The sequence below is a fragment of the Pimephales promelas genome, chromosome 4 (assembly GCF_988280905.1).
Source record: "Pimephales promelas chromosome 4, fPimPro1.hap1.1, whole genome shotgun sequence".
NCBI lineage: Eukaryota > Metazoa > Chordata > Actinopteri > Cypriniformes > Leuciscidae > Pimephales > Pimephales promelas.
Window position 1 is genome coordinate 6,767,544 of NC_142772.1, and position 20,256 is coordinate 6,787,799.

Here is a 20,256-nt window from a genome sequence, read left to right on the forward strand (position 1 = left end):
CAAGAAAAGTCTGTTCCAATTTTCTGAAAATCCTATAAATAAGCGACAGAAGTTGTGGGATTGTGTTCTGTGGAGCGATGAAACAAAACTGGAACTTTTTGGCCCAGGTATGGATCATCCATGGATCAGCTATATGTCTGGAGGAAGAAGAATGAAGCGTATGCTGAAAAGAACACTCTGGGGGCTTTGGGAGTGTCAATGGGAATGGCTTTTCACTCTAAATTATGACATCAGTGTTGTAGTCAAGACCACCTCACTCGAGTCCGAGTCGACACCGAGACCAGAGAGAGTCGAGTCCGAGTCAAGACAGAGTCCATAGAGAGTCGAGTCCGAGTCGAGTCCGAGACCAGAGACGGTCGAGTCCGAGACCAGTGAGGGTTGATTACCTAATTTACTTTTATTTACTTAGAGAAATCCTTTTTTTTTTTTTTTTTTTACTGAATTTACTTAGAGTTTAAAAAATATGATCAGTTTAGGGTAAAAAGACCACATAGTAGGTGGTGTTAAAAGTAATTTTATTACAATTTGTCACAATTTAACATTTATTACAATTTAACATACATTAATAATCATGAAAAATATTTTTGAATTTAACTCGAGTGGACTCGGGAATAATTCCGAGTCCTAAAAAAAAAAAAATGTTCCAGTACGAGTCAATTCCGAGTCCAAATGGACACGAGTCCATGACAAGACCAAGACCATTAAAATATGGTCTCGAGGCCGAGTCCGAGACGAGTCCGAGTCTCGAGTACTACAACACTGGTATGACATTACTTAGTACACTCTAAGAAAAAAATGGTTCTATTTAGAACCAGAAATGGTTCCATCCCCCGCTTCATATATGGAACTCCAAAATGGTTCCATATAGAACCATTTTTTTTTGGTAAAAGGTTCTATTGGCCAAGTATGGAACCCCAGGGTTCTATATAGAACCCAGAGGAACCCCTTTTTAAAGAGTGTATAGAACCTTTTAGGGGTTCCAAATACGTAGCACTGATATAACCTTTTAAGGTTCTATATAGAACCTTTTCTTCTAAGAGTGTATTTTTATTACTTAGTATTTTTAATTTCGTAAACTGTTAATTTGACAGTAATTAATTTATTAAAACTAAATCCATGAAATTATCCCATGTCGGGAACTCTGAATGGCTCTCTATATGAAGTACCTGACAGAACTCTTTAATGTTTTAAATAGAACCTTTTCTTCTAGCATTATAGCATTATTAGCATTAGAGTGATAGCATTATTACAGTCTTTTATGGTAATTTCATTTACAGTGCATGTAACCTACTGTATAAGGAACTCTTCTGATCTGCGATCGGCTCATGAGATTGGGAGCACCAGACATAAACAGATTGAATGACGGGGGTGAGCTGCCATTATGTGTGATGTGAAGTCAGCCACAGCCCATCAGCTTCAATGCCACACGAGCAGATAAGTCAGTCCCTGAGGGCACACATTATGCATCGATCAAATCCAGCATGAACATAGGGGAGTGCTCCACATTGAAAGTCAATGCCATCAGCTCTCAAATGAAGCATGGTGTTGAAGTTTTTTTTTTTTTTTTACAACATTATTATATTAAACAGGCACAGTCTTTGGGAGGACTAACCGCCAGGGTGAATATCCGACTGTAAGGGCATTTTCTGCCACACTTAGAGTGTAATACTCCACGTGTTTTCTCATAGCTGGATACAAAATTCTTTTGGTGGGAAAAAAGGCGACCCAAACAACAAAAATCACACCTCTCAGTGCCAAGCTTTTTACTTCGTTCTGAAAATCACAGTGACACGACCCCCAAGAGAGAAACCATTTCCTGTACTTGGCAAAAAAATAAATAAAAATGGTACGTTAAGAATCATTCACCCAATAAATTGGTTTCCAGCATGGAATCGTTTGATTATGTGCTGGACGTGACTTGTGTGTGTGCTTTTTACGTTTGGGCCAAGATTTTTTCTATATGTCAGTACCGAGTGAACGTTGTCTCGAGTGATTGTGGTTTAATCCCTGTTGTTCTGCCCCTCGCAATCCGAGAATCCGATCTGAATCGGATGCTTAATCTTGTTCTGCTGTTAATCTCTACGGTATCAAAAAACCAAACAAACACACAGTAGCGTTGTGCTTTCTTCATTTGTCAGTTGTTTTATGAAACGAGATGAAGAGCAGATCTTGGCTGCCATGTACTTTGACACATCTTTTGTCGCGCCACCTGCTGCGCTGTCTTGCATACTTTGCGCACATCTCTCTTAATACCTTGTTCAGCAGGCTTGGAGTTCAATTATACAATCAAATTTATCTTCTAAAGGCTTTTGAGAACACTATTATTCCCTCTTGTGTTTGATACAGAGAAAATTGGGATTCATTTTGTATTTATTAAAGATTACCTTTTCAGCGCTGTGAGCAAGCATTGCTAATTTTATGGCCTTTTGTGCTTCAGTATCAAAACACTGATAATATATTCCATACTATACATTGACTGAAAATTACAATTGACAATGTTAAACGTGGTCCCACTTTATATTAGGTGTCTTTAACTACCATGTACAAAGAATTGTTAGGCACAATGTACTTATCGTGTTCTTGTTGTATTGCAAAACACTTTTGCTGCTATTGAGGTGATAAGGGTAAGGTTAGAGGATGTTTGGTGGTATGGGATGTAAGGAATGAGTCAACAGTGTAATTATAGATGTAATAACAGGCAGGTATTTTTAAAAAAAAATACCTGTGTGTATACATGTGAAAAAAAACATGGTATGTACACAATAAGTGCATTGCAAATGATTTATTTAAATGTTTGTGTATAAGACACATTTTATAAATCAAATGTAAAAATGAAATTAAAAATGTTACCTTGTCAACTATGTGAAATAAGTTTGAGGTGAAGTACTAAAATGACTAAAACTGAAATAAAAATAAATGAATTCTAAATAGAAAGATAAAAATCTAAGGCTATGTTTACACGGAAACGATTCTGAAGAGAAAACGCAAAAGTGGCGTTGCGTCATGACTTTTTATTCTGCGTTTAGACGAGCGTTTTGTGTGGGAAATCCGCGTGCAAATGGTGACGCAAAAGTGTGTGAAATTCAATTTAGTATGCACTTCAGGCAGCTAGGAGTGCATACTACAACAACACCAAGTCCGCGCGCCTGCGTACAACCTTCACTGTCTGCTACTTTTGCGTTTTTACCGTTTACACGGAAATGCGGCGGTGGTGCGTTTTTAAGATTTCCACTCTGGAGGGTGGTTTCACTTTTTTGCGTTTTTAAGCCTCAAAAACGCTGTCGCCGTGTAAACGAAAGGCACATCCGATTAAATATTTTTACGCTTTCACCCACGAGCCAGGGCCTAATACAATATTACCACCCAGGGCCTAATACAAATGATAAAGGCACAAATTTACTACAACTTTAAGGAAACATTTCTACTGAGCAAAATGTATAGTTTTGATAACAGAGTTAGGAATCATGACAAAAGATAAATATATGGTGCCAGTTTGCTACGTTCAAATGATTATTAAACAGCAAACACAAACAATGCAAAAGCGACAGCACACACAGTGTCCGAATTCACTCATTTTCATTCACTCATTCAAGTGGACTATATTAGTGATAGTGGAGTAATGTAGGGAACAGTAAATGGAGTATAGGGCATTTTCTTTACTCGCTTCTTAGCTCCACCCCCTTTACTCTAATCTATACTCGCTTCTTAGCCCCACCCCCTTAGGATGCGAGGGAAGGACACAACAGCGTATCTTTGCTCATGACTCTTCAGGAAGCTTCCACACTCCTTGTTCCTCAAGGTGCAGTTGGAGAATTGAGATATCCTTCAAGACGGCTGAATTTGATCGGTTTCCAGATCACAGGCTGGTGAATAGAGGAGCGAGGAAACGCTGAAGCATCAATTTGAGTATTGAAAAGCACCCAATTACTCGTTACATTTCGCACGGCACCTAACTTTTTCTGCAGAAGTTTATTTCTGCTACAATAGAAGAGATATTGCCATTTACATACCATTGAAGGAACTATATCTTGTGCGTTTTGCCCTTACTCACCCAAACTTTTCAACAAGGCTACTTTACATGAATGCGAGTTCATTAGAATAGTTGCTGAATCACTGATGTTTTATAGCTATATAAGATGGGACATAGAGCCAAATCCAGCATGACCAGTGCAAGTAGGCTTTGACTATTTCATTTTATTTAACATTATTTGATTTATCTGTTATACTAAAGAGACCTTTTTGAAGGATGAAGGAATATTGGCTTATTCCCTTTTTGAGCACTTGAGCTGAGACTTGAGTGCTTGAATATGTTTAAGAGGCTGTTGACCTTGATTTTTTGCAATTTTGCGATCTTAAAGACTTTCTCAAGTGATATTGGAATTGGTGACTTGGAACTTTTCACTCTATTTAAAAGGTACACTGTAAGGTATCTGTACTTTAATGGTTATAAGATACTCTTTACACCTCTGCTAATAAGCTAAGGCACACAAATTCACAATATTAGCAAATAAACGGAATGGTATACTGCATCCATGTTATAGATGCCATTAAATCGTTTGTAACACTTTACAATAAGTTTCAATAGTTAACATTAGTTAACTACCTTAGTTAACATTGAATAATATTGAACAATACTTTTTCAGCATTTATTAATCTTAATTAATATTGCTTTTAACATTTACTACTACGTTATTGTAAAAAGGAGTCCACTGGAAGCAAGTTTGCAGAATCCGAGTGCAGTTAAATATACAAACATGAACAAACTCAAAATAATCAAAGACTTGGGTTGACATGGGAGAGACTTAGACCTTGGACTTAGACCTTGGACTTAGACCTTGGACTTAGACCTTGGACTTAGACCTTGGACTTAGACCTTGGACTTAGACCTTGGACCTTAGACCTTGGACCTTAGACCTTGGACCTTAGACTTAGACCTTAGATATTAGACCTTAGACCTTAGACTTAGACCTAGACTTTAGACCATAGACTTAGACATTAGATATTAGACATTAGACCTTAGACTTAGATCTAGACCTTAGACGTAGATTTTAGACCTAGACCTTAGACTTAGTCCTAGACCTTAGATTTTAGACCTAGACCTTAGACTTAGTCCTTGACCTTAGATTTTAGACCTAGACCTTAGACTTAGACCTTAGACTTAAGGCCATTGCACACAGAGTCCGAAATTCGCATCCGAAATTTAAAACACGTTTAAAAAAAAAATTCGACCTCACGTTATCACGCTTACACACCGCCTCCAAAGCTTTCGTCAGTCATAAAAAAATTCGGATCGGGTTCGATTTTCTGCATTTTTCGCATCCACAGCCAGCATTTTGAGAGGATTTTCGACATTTCAGGGCCGGGGGGAGCTCGTTACCGTCTATGGATGCGCAATGCATTCAGTTTCAGTTTTCAGTTCGAACAAGAGTTTATGTTCTCTACTCTCGATTGGATTATGAAAGGAATAACCTCACCTTTCAATCAGATTGAAATTTCGGATCGATTAATGTGTGATCGACCAGCCAATTCGATAACTAATGTATTATTTGGGTGCAATATATAACCTGTAGCCTATTCAGCTGTTCTGTCTGCCCAGCGCTTCCACTGGGCCGTGCATGTGTGCGTGTGTGTCCATACCTTAGACATACTGACAGTCTCTGTTCAGAATCGATTGGTTCACGGAAATTGGTGGTCTTGTTTTTAAAATGTGGCTCCAGAATCGCAAGCAAAGCATCAAACTGTTCCACTGACATTCTGAGGTAAATTTTGAATTGCTCGGGATAAATTCGCAACTCCTTGATAAGGAGGTGCTTCCTCTTGGTGCAATTTCAGGATTGTATGGACGTAATATTTTCTCTTTCTTCTCTTTTCAATCCACAAGTTTCCTACGCCCCATGAGGCCTTGCGTCAAAAGTGGGCGCGACTTCCGGTAGGAAGTAAACAAAGCGCGATTTGACATGCTTGACACTCGTTCATTCAACAGTTGACAGTCATTCAAGTCATAGCGATCCAAACTAGCTAACGATGTGGGAACACATCAACACAACCTCAACGAAATTCAAAAGGGTGAAATAACAGTACCTTTACCCTCCGCAGTAGTTGATTGGGAGTATTATAATAACATTATTAATAATCAATACTCATCAAGGCATGGTGACAGACAGTTGTGTGAGCTGACAAACAATTAAAATAAAAATACACACTTAGTCATTGTGCTATGGAGTTCATTCAAAATTATAAATGAATGTGCTACTTGAATACATTAACTGGCACATTTGGTATTCTGTCAACAGGCTTTGATCCTGAGTTTAGGTGCAACATCAGTAGAGAACAGCCAAACACATGCTGATAGAGTTTATAGAATATTAAGAATTTAAACAAATGTACACAGGAAGATTCGTCGTCTTTTGGGAGGTGATGGAAACTACAGTCGTTGGCAGGATCAGAGACGGGCTCTGGCAGGATCACTCTGATTTCGTTTTCAGCTTATGTTCAAAACAATAACGTTTAAGCCACTGAACTAGTTTAGTCCGGTTATACATACAACCGCGAACAGCACATGTTGTCCCTGAGCTCCGTAACAACATCTCTCATAAAGATTTGCGTCTTTAAATAGTAAAATAATTCTCCGAAAAACAGCTAGCCTCTTCGCTAACTAACGCACAAAATACCATTGGAATGCTACTTCCGCCGCGTCACCGGAAGTTTCACCCACTTTATTTTTTACAGGAGCGCCCCTCGGAAACTTGTGGATAAGAGAGAGGACAAAAAAATCATCCTCACTGCTTGACGAATCTATTTTGTATTTTTGCGTTTTTTCCCGCAAAGGTTTGATAAATACGCATCGGACTCAGTGTGCAAGGTTTCTGTGCGTGACGAATTTTTAGCCTGACGAACACGAAAAAACGCATACGAAAATTTCGTACTCAGTGTGCAATGGCCTTTAGACTTAGACCTTAGACTTAGACCTAGACCTTAGACTTAGACCTTAGACTAAGACCTTAGACCCAGACCTTAGACCTTAGACCTAGTCTAAGACCTTAGACCTAGACCTTAAACTTAGACTTGGTGTGGGGTGGTAATGGTGCAGTGGATAAGACACAAGCCTTTGGTGTGAGAGACCCGGGATTGAATCCACTGCGAGACACCAATGTGTCCCTCAGCAAGACACTTAAACCCTAGTTGCTCTAGTCTAGAGGCGTGTGACCTCTGACATATATAGCAATTGTAAGTCGCTTTACAAATACAATTGTAAGATAAATGGAGAAATGTATAAATGTAACTAGGAACAAGACAAACACAAGTGCTTAAATACAGGCTAAATGGCAGAGGGACGCCTGTGAACATAATCAAGGCAATCAACCAATGACAACACAGAACACATGGCAGGATCACATGAGGGACAGGGAATCACATGACAAGACATGAAACGTGGACCAAAACTAAATGTGACCGTTATTAAAATCAAATGTTGTAGGCTATTTGTTAACATTAGTTAATTCACTGTGAACTAACAGGAACAAATAACAGTTCAACAAATATTATTAACAAAGATGAATAAGTATTGAAACAAATGTATTGCTCATAGTTAGTTTATGTTAGTAAATACTAATGAACCATATTACCAAAATCCTCTATTCACAGTTAACCATGATTAATTCATTTCACACATAAAATAGTATACAACTGGTCATGTGATATCAACATGGCACGTGGCTCTATGTATTTTTTAGGATATTAAAGGAGTCTGGTAGTCTGGGTTTCCCCATGCTGCCTTCCCGCAGCGAGTCTGGAGTTTTCACCTCACGGTGTGCATTGCATTTTTTTGAAAAACTTTATTCATGTATTTATACATAAAAAATAAACTTTTTAAATGAGGAATAAATTGACTGACTAAAAAATATCCCTTTGTTAAAACCAAAGCTGCGTCCCTGCATTTGAATGATCTGCCCCTTGTTCCCAGCTGTTCTTTAAATGTTAATAACCCTCAGTTCACAATAAATTACTAATGGCTATGACTATTTCAGTTGTAAAACAAAAACAAATCACTTTTTTCCTCCTCCTGTGAGAGCCAGACCCTCTATAGTCACAGAAAGCATGTGTGATAAAAGAGCCATGTCCTCACTCATTCTCTCTCATTTCACTGTGCTGTTGTGTTTTATTTGAGGGTCTGGAACATCAAATAGCACCCCACCCTTCCACTGCTCTTTCTGTAAGGGCTCCAGGGTTCATTAGGTGGCAAATCGTCCTTTCAATAATCAGCCAATGTAGCTCACTCGCCCATTTTGATAACCTTCATCTCATTAAATTCGTGGTATGCTTATTTGAGTTCTATACAGAAAAAAAAGATGTAAGTGAAAGAAATAGTGAGTAGTAATTAAAGAGCTGACAGGAATCCTGCTTGGATGAGTGGGTCCACTAGCACTCCTGCCACCTTTGAAGCCTCCCACTTCGCCATCCAAATCAGACGGTCTCAGAACCCCGTCTGCTGCTACCACTAGAGACACTCAAACAACTGGCCTTTCATTTTTTTGGCACTGTACTGTTATTTAGTACAGAGACAGTAGAGAAAAGATTTGGAGGAATGAAATCTGCACGACACAGACCAGATTCATAACAGTCCAAACCACATGTAAAGCAATATTTATCAACCTGATATTATTAAATAAGAGCATATTTCTGTCTTCATTGTGATTCTATAGAGTGCTGCAGGGATGATGTATTTTTGTAGGCCAAAAGCCAGAAATGGATTAGTATTTTTGCACGTTTGGTTCCATCGTCCTGGAGTCAATGTTTTTTTCATTGTTTTTTGGTTAAATCCAATGGAAAAACCCTTTTGGCATTTTGTCGAGGAAATCAGGGTAAGTTAGCCTGACTTCGTCATGCTCATATCCTCAGAACGCGAGTCTGATTCTGCTCCATATAGGGCTTTGATTATGAGGCGTGTCTTAATCGAACTAGGAAAAAAAAATCAATTGGATAGACCTACAACCAATCAGAGCAATGCAGCAAGTGACGCATGTTGAGTGACTCATAGTTGTTAACAGAACTGAACTGCATGCACTCTGAAAAAAGTATGAAAAATGAGTGTTAACGACCTTTGCCGGCAGAAAATGTGAATGTATAAGAACAAGTTCTCTGTTTAGGATTAGATCTCAACAATAAAGCCAACAAATCTTCTCGCATTTGTCTTACCTGTCTCAACTTTAGACAGGTAAGACGTGACTTGACTGATTTTAATAAATGGAGAGACGACGGAAGACACCAGGCTGAAGAAGTGTGTTCATTTGAGTCTTCAGAGAAAAGAGACCGGGAGCCAAAATGATGTATTTAATGATGATTTAAATACAAAATGATGAATAGCATCATCTAATAACCGCTTATAAGGGGTACAGTGGCTACCAGTATGGGTATGGTGTGCGAGCAGCAGTGTTATAGTCGAGACCAGCTCGCTCGAGTCCGAGTCGAGACCGAGACCATAAAGGGTCGAGTCCGAGTCGAGACCGAGACCAAAGACCATGTTTGTACGCCTGGGCCAAACCACCTCATTGAAGAGGTTTTAGATAATTTGAAATTCTCAGAACAAAGTTTACACCGGTTTCAAGCTGGTCTTTTTGGAGACTGATGTGTCATTGTTGCAGTAAATTTGCACAAGGTTCTTGAATAAATGCACGTCGGCCTGTTTGTAAGGACATCAACTTTACATTTTCACACCACTATACATGATGTTGAACAAACCATTCAACTCAGAATTGGCCACTTTACATATCAGTCAGATGGCCTTTTGTGTGGTCCACGTCCAATGCTGTTTATAGAGTCTAGACCTTCTGCCGTCAGTCTACGGGTAGGCCTACAAAAATACGTCATCACTGCAGCACTTGTTTAGAACTATTGAAATTCAAACCTTTGGAAATCATGAAAGCCCTGAATGTGAGAAAGTACAAATATTTTATATGCCACACCAAATGACCGTTTCCAAATGGTTCAAGGTCCAAATGAGAGTTCCAGTGCAGCTTCAAAGGGCTTTAAACGACGCCAGACGATGAATAAGGGTCTTATCTAATGAAACCATCGGCCATTTCAAAAATAAATAAAAAAATTTGCCTTGCTGATGACCGTTTGTGACTCTCCTGTTCAAACTCGTTCATCAAAATGAACAAATCTTTTTTCGAGTCATGACTCGAAGGGTTCTAAGACCCTTATTCATCATCTAGTGTCGTTTAAAGCCATTTGAAGCTTCACTGAAACTCTCATTTGGACCTTGAACCGTTTGGTTCCCAATGAAGTCCATTATATGGAGAAAATCCTGGAATGTTTTCATCAAAAACCTTAATTTCTTTTCGCCTGAAGAAATAAAGACATGGACATCTTGAAAGACATCTTGGATGACATTGAGGTGAGTAAATTATCAGCAAAAGTTTTTTTAAAAGTGAACTACTCCTATAAAAGTGAGAAGGAGAATTTTTAATTTAATACTGTAAGCCACAGGAAGCCAGAGAAGATCATGCAAAATTGGGGTGATTTGGGGTGCGCAGAATGCTTGGTATGGGTATTCTGGCAGCAGACTCATTTTTCAAAGTGGGGAACAATGACGACAAAGAGGATAAAACACCACCCCCGCAGAAGAAGATCAACGCCTACTTCAACACGGCCGGTTTAGCCCCGCCCACCGCTTCGTGCATTACACGCAGAGCTAAATAACATAGATCCCTACCTCGGGATGACAAACCGACAACACACAAACTCTGGGTCGAACATGTATGGGCGAATCATTCCGGTTGCCATTTTACAACATTGGACGTTTTCAAAACAATTTCCCCCAAGTGCATCGATGGGTGAGTTGAAACTCATTATAATATGCAAAACTGTTATCCACTCACAGCAGTGTGCGTTTACTTCCAAGTCTTAAGTACGAAACGCCCCTTAAAAACGAGTGTTTTTTAGGTATCAAGACTTGAGTACAAAATAGCCTATTACTTATTCATTTTGATGTTTTTGAATGCAAAAACCAAGCGAACGTCATAAGTTGACCTCAGACAATATAATACAATTTAAAAAGCCAGTTCATGACCCCTTTAAGTTTTAAAAAGTTTGAATAAAGCCAATCTTTTATTTCATGCACACAATCATATTTTGTTAGTTGTAGTGGACAGAGTTGATGTATGTCGTCAGCGTAAAAATGATAATTAAAACCATGACGGCGAAGGATCTGACCTCCTCTGTACCAATCTCAACACTCCATTAGACCAACCAACGGACGCACACTGACTTCACATTACAGTGTGCTTTAGATATTTGCTTCCACCTTCACATGATGCCCCACTGCCCAGTCTCATTTTCTCTATGAAATTAAACCACGTCGGACACAGATATAAAACAAAGAGTGTTTTTTTAAGCAGAGTATTGAATGGACCATTGTTGTAGAGCTCTTATTTTCTCCCTTTATGTGCTTCAAAGATCCATAATACAAACTGTGAACTTGAATTGTTCTGAAGGTTAATTATACAGGCTCTATTGTGGGGCTATCTACACTATTGCAATGTCAATGGCACCGTTATGACAGGGATAATGTTATATCCACTCACAATCTGGATGAAGTGCTCTCAACTCCACCATTAGAGAGAAAACTCTTACTAGCATCATGATTATTTACTATGTGTAGTGACAACGCATTCTCATCCTAGGGCCTAACTGTCACTTTTGACCATGCATCTAAATCCAACGCACATGGCGTCAACCTTTGATGACGCGGATAGGTTTAGGTCTGGGGTAGGGTTAGGCTTAGACCACTAGGAGCCGCATCTCATATTGCTAAACGCTAAAGGGTGTCATGTCCGTTGGATGTTGACGTATGGTCAAAAGCGCCAGTTAGATGACACCTTGGGATGAGAACGGGCTGGTAGTGATTGCATTACAACGTTTAGGCTTCAATATAATCATTTGAGTTCAAGGAAGTAATAAATAATTTGCCAGGTTTACAGGGCATTGCTATGATTACTAGTGTGTCTGGGTGTTGTAACACAGTCACATCCCAAGAAGTCATATAACTGACGTCTTGGGACGTCTTTTGACCATACGTCAACATCTGCCTTTTTAGGGTACCCTTAAACGTCGGTTGCATGACGATCCCGGGCCGTCATACAACTGATGCTTTACCTTTAACGTCAGTTAGGTGACGGCGTAGGTTTAGGTCTGGGGTAGGGTTAGGATCCTATAACGTCATCTAACCGACGTTTAAGAGTACCCTAAAAAGGCGGAGGTTGACGTATGGTCAAAAGACGTCAGTTATATGACGTCTTGGGATGAGACTGCGCTGGGGTGTTGAGAGGATATTTACGTGGTTTTGAGACTCTTTTAGAGACTCATCCAAAATGTCATTGTTAGAAAAGTAGAGATGTTTTTTTCAGTGTCTATGGGATTTCTTTTGCCCATCACTATCTTCCACTAGATGAAAATAATGAATCTGATCACTTGATAAAACACCTCTGTAGAGCACAAACAGTGCAGAATGAGATACAGCGAAGACTAATATTTATAGGGTTAAAGGTTTGGAACAAATCCATAACTCTAGGCAAAAGCAATAGCAAGCACACTACAAGTCAGTTATGAATGTCCTTGCTCCCCAGTTTTCTTGTATCATGAAAAGTCAGTCACATAATCCAATATTACATGATCTAAACAGGTGCAGTTTACTTCAGTAGTGTCTGTACATGAATGCAGGCCCAAGGCAGCCTTAAAGCAACCTGAATGCAACATTTCTTGACATAGATAAACAGATCTAAGTATGACAAAGTTACAGTGAGGTATATATTAAAATTGGTACTCCATTGTCTCTTGAAAGGACTCAGTAAAATCCAAAATGACATCTGACTTACTGAGTGAATTCACTCTCATCTAAAAAACAAGCACTGCCGTCTAAAATGAAATAACACTCGTAATGTCTCCATGTTCATCATAGCTCTGCATGTGAGATATCACCTCACACAGGCTTACAGCTGGCGGGAGAGATGGGTCTTGTCTAGCTGGCAGTGGAATAGGCAGCCACATTGTTCATCATCGGTCTGTGTCAGGTGGTAACATAGCAGGAGAACTGTTGACAGATATTAGGAGTCAGGTCCACGGGACAGTCTTGTTAAATGGCGATGCTAACTACACCCAACCTTTTTGCACCTGATCTGGATCAATGTCTACTGCTGAGAACTTAAATATTCATAATTTGACTGGAAAAGACACGAGTCATGTGTCTTTATTCCAAAGCAATCCTTTATACAATATTTGAAGCCCTTTTTATCTATGCTGATATTCAGTTGTAATAAAAACTTATTCTACTAACCCAAACCCCAACCTAACAGTCTACTAATACTCTAATTAGAGTTAGTTGACAGTCACATATACTCAGTAGTAGAATGTCTAAAGTGAAGCATCAAAGTGAAGTGTAACCAAAAAAGTTAATTAGCACATCACATGGCAATGAATAAAAACAAAGTAGGTTCTTCAAGAAAGTGAAAAACATATAAGATAGGTAAAAAAGAAAACAGTAGTAGACCTATGGCTAAGCCACGCCCCCTCCACTCACTCGGACAAAGAGTCAACGTTCGGGGTAACACTCGCAATGGCAGCTGTCACAGTAGGAGACATTTCAGAGGAGGAAATTGGTGATTTTAGGAGACAGAAAGATTATATATCATCTCGAAGTCACCTAAAGTGCCTTAACTATCCATTGGGGGGTTATATTAATAATTTTATTTTTGAGAAGGTCGATGAAAAGCTTCAGCTCCAGGCAGAGATGTACAGGTCACAGTGTAAATGTGATAAACCGCATATCGTCGCCATCACCGTTTGGTGCTACAGTATTTACATGAATCAGTTAGTACAACATCGTTAACGTTTGTTATCTTGGTTGTTTACAGATGCGTTAATTAAGCTAATGTTAGCCTAACGTTAGCCTAAAGTTACATCCTAGCAAACACAGAACGTTCCCCTAACGTTCCCGAATGGTCCCATGAGGTTATTTTTTTGGGAACCAAACAAGAACGTTATAGGAACGTTCCATGTAGGTTATTTTTAGGTTCCATTTTTATAACGTAGGGAGAATGTTCCGGGAACGTTCCCTTAACCTTAAGGGAAAGTTCTAGGAACGTTCTGGGAACCAAAAACTAACGTTCCCAGAACCTAAATTTGTTTGCTGGGATTAGAGATTTTAAAGATAACGTTCAAATACGTTGTTGACTTAACTTAGAACAGATGTAGACATCCTTGTTTAATTTATCCACGTTTAGTTGGTGTTGTGGTCTACCGCATAACTTAATCCAGAGCAGACACTTATCTCGGTTGAGATGCGGCTTGAGAGAGGGTAAAAAAATACACACCGTCGCCCAACCTCTCGGGAACAGTGTCAGAGTTGCATGTACCCCATGCACACCGTTTGACCATTTTAAACTTAAAATGACAAGAAAACACAAATGAAAACTGATTAACTGCAATGCATTTCAATGGACGTGGAAGCAGAGAATGTCCGAGTGTATTGGGTTAGCTTCACACTGTGATTGGCTCATCGCGTTTGAGGGCGTGGCTTAGCCATCGGTCCACTGTACTACAGGGTACACAGTAAAAAACAGAATTGACTATTAAGTAGGTAAAAATGGGGTTCAGTTTATTTTGATGGTCCCTTCAAAACATTATGTTGGCTATATAAGTAATGTTGCACCTATGCCTTCATGTCTACTGACTCTCACAGTGTTGGTAGAGTATTAGTAGACTGGTAGGGTTGGAATGAGTTAACGTTCTTGCAAAGTTACTTATCGTCAGTTAAATTTCTGTTGGACGTCCGTCACAATAAAGAGTTAGCAGTTATTAAGTTTGCAGATATAAAGCAGAAAGTCTATTAATACTCCAATCAGAGTTAGTTGACATGTAGTTGCAACGTTACTTAAAATCAACATATTGTTCAATAGGGACCATCAAAATTGTAGCAACAGTGGAATATAAGCTCCGGCCCTCTGGCTGAGAACCACTGTTTTACAAAACGGGTGCCAATTCTGTTCCTTATATAGATTTGAGTATTAAAGGATTTAATAACGAGCTAAGCCTGCTTTTTTTTTTTCAAAACCCTGTGTTAATGTAGACATCAAGACACACGTTAACAAAAATCCTTTAAAATGCATTAATTGAATTTAAAATACAACTAATTAACTGTCACGTTCGTTTTCATGTTTTTTGTTTGTTTTTCTGCTTATTGTTCGTCATGGTTATTCATTAGTTCATTGATTATCTCACCTTTTTCATATTCAGTTAATGATCTTGTACATATATGTATATCGCTGTCTGTTCTCTCAGTTTTTCGTCTAGTGTTAGTTGTGTTTTTTACACACACCGTTCCTTTTGTTTGTGTGTTGGATATCTTTTTGTTTTTATTTAATAAAATGTTTATGCTCCAATTGGATCCGCAACTCTTACCTCTTCTTCTTCTTCATAATGCAACATATGCCTTATTTGGCATGTCCTCGTCCTTGTTTCCGACTTCTAGTTGTACCATTAAAACTCCTCCTTGTATTATTATTAGAAAATATATGATATAAATATAATATATAAATAAAAAAATAAAAAAATAAATAAATATATATATAAATATATAAAATATACCATTTCATCTTTATGAAAAAGACACGATCCAGGACGCCATTAATATAAACCATCCACTTGTTTCTGACGGTGGGATCTGAAGTCTGTAAACGAGATGTTTAAAATGGTCAGAAAAAGTCGAAGGCAACTTTCTTTCACTCTTCCATTGATCCTGTCGACAGACTGGGGTGTGTGGAGTATGTCAGAAACTGAAAGTGTAGACAGCGTCAGTGATTATAACGGATTATATTTGCTTTTGAGGGGACGATCACATTCATTATAGGCAAATGTCAGCCGTTAAGTGACTACCGGTGGGCGGAGCTATGGTGCAATGATGCATAACTATTCGTCAATGTCTTATGCAAATATGCAAATCCATTTGCCCATGTGATGTCACAGGTCATCCTGACTAACTAAAACCTTTGTTTATAATGAGGAGCACATTTTAAGCTATGCGACTTGATGGATGTTTTAATGGTACAAAGACCTCTTTTATATCCAAAACATAAAGGCAAGGTTTGTTTTCTCATGTTTAAAATATGAGCACATCACACTCACCGAGCAGAAAGAGTTTCGGCACACTTTGGGAATGTACTAGAAATACAAATCTGGTTATCCACTTGAGTGGTAGTTATTCTTGTTAAAGGGAATACTAAATCCTAACAGTCTCACTGCTTGCTCCATATGGTCGCAGCCGAAAAAAAGAGATAACTCTAGTCTTGAAGATTTGTTTTGTTTGGTAAACATGTGGCCCCTTTGGGCCGACTGAAAGGGAGTGTGATCCACTGTGTGTGTTATTATCCACATCTCCATGCATGCCACTGCCATCTGTTCCGTGTTTAACGGAGAAAATATTAGCTTAAGTTGAAGAAAGACAGGACCCTCCAAGTGGAAGATCCGAGCGTGTTCACCCTCATTATTAAAAACAAGAGGACACAAATGGTGTAGAAGTGGGATTATCCATGGCATGGTGAAATTTATTGAGCCTTTTAAGTAAAACTCTTTGGTTAAGTTTCTCTCATTGTACTTTTTATAATTTTTAGGTAAATTAGTTGCTAGTTACAAGTGGTGGTGGAGGGTTGGGTGTCAGATTTTTTAAGCCCGGGACACACCAAGGCAACGGTTTCTGAGTGTCAGTTGGCTTAATATTTTCTGCACCGTTGGCTCTGGTCGGACGCCGTCAGGGTTTTTTTGTGCCGATTTAGCATTTAACTTTTACGAGAGGCGAAAAGTCCACTTTCATCACTGCTAGTTCTTTGACATCAGCTTGGTGTGTCCTGTGCTTTAAAAGTTTTAAGGGACAGTTTGAAAGTTTGAGAACCACTGATATAAAGGAATCTGTTGAGACACTGCTTTTTTTCTTAGCATTAGTGTTTATGGGGTGCAATTTAACATGTATTCAGGGTTTTCTCTTTTCTTAAAAAGTGTTATTTTTCATCAATTTCACCTTTATTGTAAGCCGCTTTCTAATCTGTCATTTGAATGACCGGTTTACATCCTGATTCTATGAAACCACTCCCTAAGAAACAGGCAATGGGCTCAGAAGTTACATGTGTTCATGTCAAATGTAAAAAAAAAAAATCAAATATATATATATATATATATATATATAAGCAAATTACCAATAAGAAATGTTTTGTAAGAGTATAAAGTAACTTTATATATTAAAAAATTAACGTTTAAAAAAGTTAAAAATTTAAATATTAAAAAGTTAACGTTTGTCTTACACAAAATAGCATCGAACTAACTGGCTACTATATACACAAACAGCATTGGCATTGGTTTACGTTCTTGATCAAATTGAAAAATAACGTCATAAAGTATATATACATGAAAAATACATTTACAAAACTAGTACATAGAAATTCAGGTCCAAAATGTTTGTACACGATCATCGTAGACACGAAATGGCATAATTAAGTGGCTATAAAGCCAGCGCTGGCATTTGATAAAACTAAAACATTACGTCTGAAATACATTTAAAATGATTAAGTCTTACTTACAGGTTGTAGCCCAACAACCGCTGGCTGCCTTTGATTTTAAAGTTGGAACTGCTTCATGTTTTAGTAACAGTTTCTTGTTGAATCCAGCATTGATATTGTGGAGATTCTGGAAGCTGTCTTTCGTAAATGCGCAGCACCGAGAACTAAATTATGATTGTAATTTTCAGGAACATAATCAAACATAAATTGTATCAATTGTTGACGAACTACAACGTCTGTGGGAAGCCCAAACACAGAAGACCTGACAGCTGAGTGAACATCAACGAGCTGCAGAAATATGGCCATATACCGTTTTTTGCATTTTTTTTTGCAGGGAGGGTTGACGTAAATGTATGGGTTATTTACGCATAAAATCCGATGTAATGTCGAGCCCTCCCTATATAGCAATGCCATCAGGAGATACACATACACCGGTAGGCAGTGGCCCACCTTACCAGGGTGACCACGTCGTGGTCCACCAGAATTTATATTTTCCCCACCTCTTTTTTTACCACTACACCTCTAAATAGAGTCATTTTTGTATATTAAAATTTTTAAAAGACGATATCTCTGCTTACATTGAACTTTCAGCGCTGCAACTTTGCAGATACTGTTCATGCACCAACAGCAACATTACACACTATTTAAAATGAAAAAAGTGACATCGCAATCAACCACCCCTTTAATTGTGATTTATTATTTATTATTATGAGAGGGGACAGCCATTTGTTGTGGTTTCCAAAACCATAGTGGACCTTATTGTTAAATCCCACATCTCTTAAAAATAAAGTATTTTAGCATATTTGTATGTTAAACTCCACCCAAAATGAAAATTCTGTCACCATTTACTGAATCACAAGTTTCAACTTTCTTTTGCTGAACACAAAGGAAGATATTTTGAAGAACGATTGGAACTTTGGCACCATTGACTTCTATTGTATTTTTTTTTTCTACTATGGAAGTCAATGGTGCCAAACAACTGTTTAATTCAAATTATCTTCCTTAGTACTTATTGCAGAAATAATACACCTTGAATTATATCTGTGTATTTTTTACTATATGTAATATTTTTGGATACTTAATTGCATGCTATTTACAATGAAAATTTATTATAATTAAATTATATATATTAAATCCAGTTAGCTGAACTTTAGAGTGCTTTTTTGACTTACCTAATGGCCAGTTGACACAGAATGAAAAATCTAGCAGGACTTTGGTGCTGATTTAGCTGTTGGTACTGGAACAGTGGGTCCATTAAAAGTCATTTTAGACAGAGTAGAGTAGAAAGTCAGAGTAGACATTTCTAGGTGGTAATTGTTGGTTCCTAAACCCATGAACAACATAGAAACTATTAATAGATTACACACATGTGCAAATCAAACCATACATGTCAAATCAACTTGTAACAAATCAAAATGTAGACCTATAACACCAAAGAGAAAATATACACAACCAGAACTCAATGTAACATATTAAGACAATCCCTTAAACTAAACAAACCAAGAGAGGAACTTACATGTTCAACCACTCAACAATTCCACACAGAGCATGCATGAATGAAAGAATGGGGAGACGGTCTCTAACATACAAACAAGCTGAGACTGAAGCATAATTAGCTAGTGACAACAGGTGATCTCATCAAGACTCAATCAGCCAATCAGATCACAGCAGGATTTTCTACACAGAACGTGTTTTTCCATTCCACAGCGCTACTTTTCAATTGTTTTTCAACGTAAACAAGCGCTAGACGGATGTGTTTGACCAATGTCTCGCGTCTTTTACAGCATCAAACCAACACAGGCACATTGGAAATATCCTCATAGGTGCAAATCTCCAAAAACGTACAAATACTGTTGTAAAGTAATGTCTTTTTTTGTCACATTGAACCGCCGCAACATAATACAAATGGCCAGATTCACATAATCTCGGATAAAACTGAACACGCTTTTAGTGTCACTCACTTTTGTCTTTGAAATTGTGGCCAAACGTGAAAGACGCAAGGTAATATAATTTTACAGAAATGTCACCACAGGCACACTTTATCAATGAGCCTGGGTTGAAATATGCTATGCATCACCTTTCATTCAAAGTATGAATCTCAAAAAAGGAAGAACCCCCACCCCCCATACAGTACATTGCCTGTAAATATTTATACTTACATTAATCCAAATCCCAGTAAATGTGTATTAGTCCTGTGATTTCTGACCTTTCCCAGCGGCTGTGCCTCAGCGGTTTGAACAAAGAATAGATTTAGCCCCAGAATCACCATTCCGTGAAGACAAACACCAGGTCATTCGAATGCCCAAATGCATTTCTACAAGTTTGTTTTCCTAGCCACTGACAAAATGCTAGATTTCCTCAACCCCAAAGGACATTCCCGTGTGGTTCTCAAAGCATAAACTGTGGCTGGATATTGTGAGATGATGATAATAGTCCAGTGTAAATCTGCATTTCAGATGTCATTGCTCTTTTGAGAGTCGCAGATAAGGATCTATCTCCTGCCATGTGCGAAGGAGTGGCAGTTTAAGTCTTTGGAGACCAGTTCCCTATCATTTAATTGCATCTAGTTCAGTGTTTGCGTGGTATGCTTTATCTTCCCACTGGAGCCTGTTCTCTTTGTTCTCATTTCCTCCGTGTGTTAAAGGGAGGGATG

The 20,256-nt window shown here is 38.3% G+C and overlaps 1 long non-coding RNA gene across 2 annotated transcripts in view; it reads right to left on the bottom strand.

The window, feature by feature from the left end:
• LOC120471814 (uncharacterized) overlaps nt 1–19,201 on the bottom strand; it is a 39,838-nt gene extending 20,637 nt beyond the window's left edge. Inside the window, exons 1-3 of one of the 2 annotated variants that reach the window (XR_016168162.1) lie at nt 19,120–19,201; nt 18,776–18,927; nt 12,617–13,090 (exon numbers count right to left, since the gene is read on the bottom strand). This is a non-coding gene — a long non-coding RNA (uncharacterized LOC120471814). Of the gene's footprint in view, nt 1–12,616; nt 13,091–18,775; nt 18,928–19,119 lie in introns of those variants that run through there. The other variant, XR_016168163.1, reaches the window with a different exon arrangement.
• Between the last annotated feature and the right edge of the window lie 1,055 nt (nt 19,202–20,256).